The sequence below is a fragment of the Cupressus sempervirens genome, chromosome 7 (assembly GCF_028749045.1).
Source record: "Cupressus sempervirens isolate cs-2001-9-10 chromosome 7, ASM2874904v1, whole genome shotgun sequence".
In the NCBI taxonomy this organism is placed as follows: domain Eukaryota; kingdom Viridiplantae; phylum Streptophyta; class Pinopsida; order Cupressales; family Cupressaceae; genus Cupressus; species Cupressus sempervirens.
This window is the reverse complement of record NC_143124.1, coordinates 47,076,453-47,084,010: the sequence shown is the minus strand read 5'-3', so window position 1 is coordinate 47,084,010 and position 7,558 is coordinate 47,076,453. Positions and strand designations below refer to the sequence as shown.

Genomic DNA, 7,558 nt, shown 5'->3' with positions numbered 1-7,558 from the left:
GTCCTCAGAGAAGAGGGTAGAGAAGTACCAAATAGCCTCCTGGAACAAAGCTGGCAAGGAATTCAGTTGGATACCTTGAGAATTAACCAAAGAGATAGTGCTCTGATTCCGGCGAGATTGCACTATTTTATGGAAAAAGGTAGTGTTACGATCACCTTCCTGGAGCCAATCAACTCTAGCCTTTTGCTTCCAAAATATTTTCTCTCAAAGTTTCCATTCTTCTAGAGCTCTAGAAGCAAGGGATTCAACCTTGCCAAGATCCTCTGAGAAACCTCGATCTCTAATCTCCCTTGTGATGACATCAAGATCTTCTTGAGAAAGCCTCTTCATAAAGTGAAGGTTCCCAAAGCATTCCCTATTCCATATCTTGAGCTGCCTTTTAACATATTGAAGCCTTTTAGAAAATGAGAACATTGCAGTACCATATGCAGGAGCACCATCTTTCCACCAACAGAAAACACAATCATGAAGAGAGGAGTCTCGAAGCCACATCAATTGGAACTTAAAAGGAGGATGATTCGGAACATAAGCCTCTATAGCAGAGAATTTGATTGGTCAATGATCTGAACCCCTCCAATCAAGGATTTTTGAAGAGATAGTAAGGGTGCCACTAACCCAGAAGCAAGAAACAAGAAATCTATCCAGACGTTCTGAGATAGCAGCAACACCAGTCCTGCTATTATTCCAGGTATAGAGACCATTAGAAGGCTTAACATCAGAGAGATGCAAAAGAGATATATGTTGCCGAAGAAGAGCAGAAGAAGGCCCCAATCTAGCCAAACCACCATGCTTCTCCTCCAGACTTAAAACTGAATTGAAGTCCCCTGCTAACACCCAAGGATGATAAGGATGACAATTTCTAACATATTGAATATGTTCTCAAAGTTCCTCCTTTCCCACAAGATCAACAGGTGCATACACATTAGTAACCATGATCACCTCTCCTTAGTCTAGAGCAGAAGCTACCATAGAGAGAGCTAAGTGAGAAGACATCCAGCCAAGAGGAGAAATTTTTTGAGGATCCTAAAATATAGCTAAACCACCCGCACTGCCTATTGCCCCAACACACTGGCATTGGCCACGAGACCAAATACTAGAGGCATGTTGGACCATAGACTCCACAGAGAGCTTAGTCTCTTGGATACAAAAAACATCAGGGCTATGATCAACCACCAAGTTATGAATAGCCTTTTGTCTAGGGATGCTATTCAACCCCCTTACATTCCATGAGAGAATAATCATCATTGGGTAGAATTGGAAAAATGAGAATCCAAAGGTTTTATTGAACCAGACTCAATCAATATATCTCCTGTGAGTTTAATATTCTCTTGGTCTGTTTTGCGCCCACTCCTTAGAGGAGGAGTAGAAGAAGCCTGCTTAAAGGGTTGAGACATCAACCCCAAGGGGAGAGGAGAACCCTTGCCCTTACCTAATGGTAGCACATCCTTAACCAAGTCAGCTAAAACATCATTATCCTCCAACACTATAGGAGTCACAAGAGCCTCTGTAATAGGAGCTACATGGGCCTCACAGTTCTGATATACTACAACTTGGGATGCCCCACAAGCATCATTAGGAATAGATCTCTCATCTGGGCAAACTGGATCAGAAGAGATAGGAGGAGGAATACCCTCCTCTAGAACCATACTATCCAGCACCTCAAAATGGTTAAAATCTGAATCAGATAATCTTTCTTTCAAAGGCCTCTTTTGACCACGACCCTTAGCATGAGGACGAACAGGGGTAAATCCATCCTTATCCTGCATTTGAGCCTTATCCTTACCTGTAGCATCTTGCGGATTCATCCCCTTGGTAGTATTAGCCATTTGAGATTGTCCTTTCCCTATAATATTTGCCAAACCACCAGTATTGCCAGTTGTAGAACCATCCACTCCTTTGAAACTTGAGTTAAGGGGGCACTGACGCAGTAAATGACCATACTCATGAAAAATCCGGCAACAAAAAGGGAGAGATTCATAATCTAACTGGTGCACCCAAGAAAAATCCCCCATACAAATTTTCGAAGAATTTGGTAATGGGTTATTCAAATTAATTTCAACACAAATTCTAGCATAAGAAATAACTTTTTTGTCGAGGGATTGATGTGCGATCGCAGCCGGCTTCCCCAACAAAGCAGCAATTTGTCGAAGGATGTCTTCACGCCAAGATTCCAAGGGAAGATGAGGCAAGCAAACCCAAACTGGCACTGTTGAAGGGAGATCCTCAGCAGAATTAAAATCTGAATGCCAAGGTTTGACAAATAACCCCACATTATTGTAGAAATAAGGGCCTCCTTCAAAAAAACGATCCCGATCAGACATGCAAGAGAATACAACAAAAAAATAACTATTCCCCGCCAACATAATCTCCATATCGCTTTCCACCTGCCATGAGCGGCAGATCCATGCCTCAAGAGCGGATAGGGAAATCCAGATTCCAAGAAATTTGCATATCAAAGCATGCTTGGTCCAATAATCAATGTCCTCCATTACAGCCGTTGGAGGAATAACCAGAATAGGGCGATTATGGCTACGCGGAAAACAACCATTAACTTTTTTCAGCTTGGAGCTCTCCCCTGAATAAAACGATTCAGATCGCATTGCATGCATAGTTGGAGAAGAGCTATCTGTTCTCACCAACGGAGAAGAAATCCCAGGCCCTGCCATGCAAACAATAAAACCCCAATCCAAAATTGACTGTAGAAGATTTCCAAAAACACCGATGCAAATTATGTCCAGTAGCTAGCAATCCAAATAGAAAACAGAAAAATAGTAAAGATTACACACCAAGAATAGGCTAGGGGAAAAACCCTAGCCCAGCCGACAGCCAACGCTTCTCCACATTCTCCAAAAACCTCAAACTCCGTGAGTGCAAGTTTCATCAGTCACTATACATATGGTACTTAAAGTGCTAGTTATGAGAAGATGTATTGCAATATAAGATATAAAGATATAAACAATATATACTTGAACATTAGATTGAATTGGAACATCGTACATTGAACATAAATAGTCAAATTAGCAAATCGTCAACACTAAAAGGAGTTTCAAAACATATATTTTGACATGATGAAAACAAGATTTTAAATGATATTAAATATTACTAATTGTAACATTAGTGATGCATAGCATTTCCACAACTTATTGTCAAAAGATCAGGCTTTACTCATCAGATGCAATTGATGACAACAAATAATTTACATTTAAATAATTAATTACTTCTGAATTTTCTACAATTAATAACTTCAGAGATACATATCTCTTGCGTGCGATGTGGTGTCAGCAGTGATTTATAACCCTTTTCAGCTGCAGGATCTCTACTGCAGGTTTGCATTTTTTACTAAGAGATTACCCACTACTCTTTGTCGAACACTGCACTCTCATCTCGTATGACTGTCACACCCCCATCCAGCACTACATTGTGACCGCTTACATATTTAGAATCCTCACTGGCCAGATACAGAGCAGCCTCTGCAACATCCTCTGCTTTAAGATTCGCTCCCCTTAAGGGTGATACGCCTTGAACCATCGCCTCCACCTTGGCCCTTGCCTCTGCTGAAGGGGTCACTCCCATATATTTCAGTAGCATATCTGTGACAACTATGGTAGGAGATATACAATTCACTCGTATACCACATTTCCCCAACTCTGCTGCGCCATTCTTAGTCAGCCCAATAACAGCATGCTTGGATGCAGTGTAGGAGTAAGGAGCAAGTCCTACTATTCCTGTAATGCTAGTTGTAGAGATAATGCTTCCCTTTTTGTTGGGTATCATAACACGGGCTGCATGCTTAATGGCGTGCATTACTCCTTTTAAATTGATATTCATCACTTCAGACATATCAGACATATCATACTCTGCCGCGCTCAATTTTTGGTACGCGGGGACTCCTGCATTATTGTACATTACGTCAAGCTGTCCGTACTTTTCCATGGCCAAATCCACGGTTCCGCTCACATCTTCCTCATTGCCAACATCACAGTGAACATATGATGCCCAGGGAGAAAGGGACTGAGCCAATTCCTTACCAGCATCGTCTGCGATGTCTGCAATTATTACTTTTGCTCCATGATGTGCGAACAGCCGAACAGTGGCTGCTCCAATTCCTCCTGATCCACCTGTAATGATTGCAGCCTTGCCTTGCAGTCTACAATTCACAAACGGATTCCTGTTCAAAATATAATTTGGGGTAAACAATACTCCAAGGAGATACACGACTCTGTTTTTATGTGCCTATGAAAAGAAAATTCGGCATTCACTGACATAGAGAAGGAGCTATTAATTCGTCTAAAATTAAACTCTAGATTGTGATGTTGTTATAAGGATTCGATTCTATAGATTTTTGTAATGTCAAATTCACTGATCTATGTTTTATAAGCTAGTACAGAGCTTGTCGAAAATTTTGTAAGTACTGTTACAAATAGAGTGAGTTCATGGAGAGAATTCTATTCTTAAGCACATTCGAATCATTCAGTTTCATAAAAGATATATTCTTGTGAATCTCTACACTTGAAATATGAGAAAATACAATATCACAATTTAATTTGCTGACAACAATTTCATTTAGATTAACATTAGAAAAGTGAGAAAACTTTATACGAAAACCAACCTTCTCCACAAAGCAGCTGCACCCTCTCTTGTAGACATGTTCTACTATTACAAATCAATCCTTGACTAACAGCTTTGGAAGAGCTGGTTTTATAGCGAGCAATGGACTTGGTTTTTAAACCAGTTAACTATTTTGGTAAGCTCTATCTATCCACGTTTTAAGTCGAGCTCTAGCACCAAAAGGCAGACAACATTTTACATATTCCTTGTAAGCGTTTACAGATCAAAGCTCAAAACATTGATGTAGATTCATTGCTTAAACGCCCGTTTGATCTCATCCGTTGGCATGGATAGATCTTCAAATTTTCGTTACGCAAGTGGGATTAAATTAGTATGCTTTCTTGAGGGTTTTCTTTTTCCATTTCGTTACAAAAGCGAGAAATTAAAGTTACCCAGCATTTCCACGTTTCTCGGGAAATGACAGAATCCGATATATGTCTTTCCACATAGTTGAATTTTGTGCATTACTTCATTCTTCCCTTTCTGATATGGAAGCCATTATCCTTGACTAAGATTGTGTAAAACACAACAGTTTTAAAAAAAAATCAGTAATTGATCTTTATACGATCTGCATCTGAGTAGTGTACAGTAAAAATATTAAAAAATCAGATAAAAAACACCGTGCTTTGCACATTTGAAACTTTTTCCATACTAAAAAGTTTCATTCTGTGAGAGCATAGCTTCTCCTACGCCCATTTTTTATTTATCTCGGATACTCCATATCTCCTGTTTAAGTTTCCGCTGTGGATTACAAGTACAATAAATAAATCGGACATAATTGGACATGCGGATTTAAAGGCAGTTTCAACATTTGTGAAGTGCGGATTTCAAAGCTTTTTCAATTTTCTTACAAGTTTGTTGGAATATTATTTTCGATGTCGAAGTAAAGAACAAGAGTGATACAGTTCCTAACATTTTTAATGTCTTTCTCTTCGCGGAATATGCTTTGAATATTACAAGCCATTATCAATGGTCGCATCACATCGCAATCTGTTCTGCTTTGAGCTTTTGGACGACAGTGACTTTTCATAGCGAAAATTTGGCAGCACCGGAGAAGTAAACCTGTTGCTATCCAGCCAGCTGATCCTCAAGATGAATAAGGAGAAATTCTGATTATAAAAAAAGCCTGCCCTTCGTAGGCTTTGGCGCTTTTTAGTTGCCTAAAACATGTTGATTTTTTTGCTGCCAATTATAAGAAATTGTAAATGGCATCTTTGTATTCCCAGGTGAGGTTCTATAGAGGGATAAATTAAACTAACAGGGGTAAAAAGTTTATTGAATACCAAAGAGATAAAAACAACACAAGAAATAAAGGGAACCACAGAGCTTTATCCTGGTCCACAAGTTGAACCAGCATCTGAGATAAATTTAGGCGAAGCATTCTATGATCAATAATATTCCAGGCTGGATAATATTCCAAGCCGGCTCTTGCTCAGAGGCTTATTTAGCCAGACAATCAGCCACACCGTTCCACTCACGAGGGATATGCATAAAAGACACAAAATCTAGAAAATTGCATAACTAAATGATCTACTAATAACCAGAGCCAAATGCCAATCCTCATGCACAAGGTTTTCACAATCATACGCCTTAATCTCCAAACAATTTTCATGCTTTAGCCAATAATGACTAAGAAAATGAATCATTAATTTTACAATATATCAATAATTATTAACTATGATATGTTGGAAAATACAATTAATTAAATACTTGTACAATTATATTTTAAATACATACTAAGTTGCATTAAGTTATAACAAGGGGTGCGAGCCCCAAAGTCCCTACCTACCTTTAGTGTGGTGGTTATTAGGGTAAGAGAGATGTGCAAAGTTGTACACTTAACTTTAAATTTGAAATAAACTGTTAGATGGCATGGATAGCTTTTAATTTGTGAAGAATTGGCAAGAGATTAGTAATGCTTAACCAAATCAGAGATTAGTAATGCTTAACCAAATCAGATACATAAATGTCTAGTGAGAATTTGCAAGAGGTACAATCTTAAAGATTCAATCTTATGAAAATAAGGAAAAAGGGTTTTAGTTTATCTTGGATCTCAAAGTTGACTTTAAAAGAAGAAAGGTTTTCAAGTTTCAATTGTTTCCTTCAAAAAATATTGCATCTTTAAAATTTTGAAATAGAAACTCTCTACATGAAATCATGACATAAACACATTTTGCTGGTAACAATTTTTTTATTTTAAATTTAGTTTACATAATCTAAGATTTATTTTTTCAATACTTGTTAACGTATAACTATTATTATATTGAACTAAATTAATTATTAATTTATACTAAGATATATAAATTAAGCAAAATAAATTGCTCTCAGATATATATAATTTAAAATGCTATCATAGAAGAAATCATTTCATGATTATTTAGGAAATATTATTTAGAAACAACATTCATTTCATAAGCATAAAGATTTATTGTAAGAATGAACAAGACTATATAACACATAAAAAAATTAATAATATTAAATTTCTAAAAAATAAAATAAATGTTGATGTATGTAAATAAGAATATTTACAATATATATAAATTTTAATATTCATAAAGAGAAATTTAAGATATGAATATTAATATTTGGATAGAAATTTTATTATATTTTTATCAATTACATAAAGAGTTTGAAAATCTAAAATCTCTATAAGTTTGGTTAATTAAATGTTCTAAAGAGAAAAACTGTTAAAAATAAAAAATAATTCAATAATTTTGTTGGAGCAATAAATATGAAAATCTAAAATAAAAGATTTTTTATTTAATGATATCACACTTCTTCAAAATACTAGATTTTTTGAATATACATTTTGATATAATATTTTCAAATCTCTAAAGTCTAAATATCAATTAATAGATTAACAACAGTATTCTGCAACCATACTTTATGTTTTGAATGATTTGTAATGTTTGTGGGTTCTTGATGTGTCTCAAAATAGATTCTATGTATA

General features: G+C 36.5%; 1 pseudogene across 1 annotated transcript; it reads right to left on the bottom strand.

Annotated features, from left to right (window-relative positions):
- Nucleotides 1-3,323: 3,323 nt before the first annotated feature.
- Nucleotides 3,324-4,777, bottom strand: LOC149545395 (momilactone A synthase-like; annotated as a pseudogene). The gene is made up of 2 exons (XR_016354253.1): nucleotides 4,610-4,777; nucleotides 3,324-4,168 (listed from the first exon to the last, which is right to left on the bottom strand). The product of XR_016354253.1 is annotated as a momilactone A synthase-like (transcript).
- Between the last annotated feature and the right edge of the window lie 2,781 nt (nucleotides 4,778-7,558).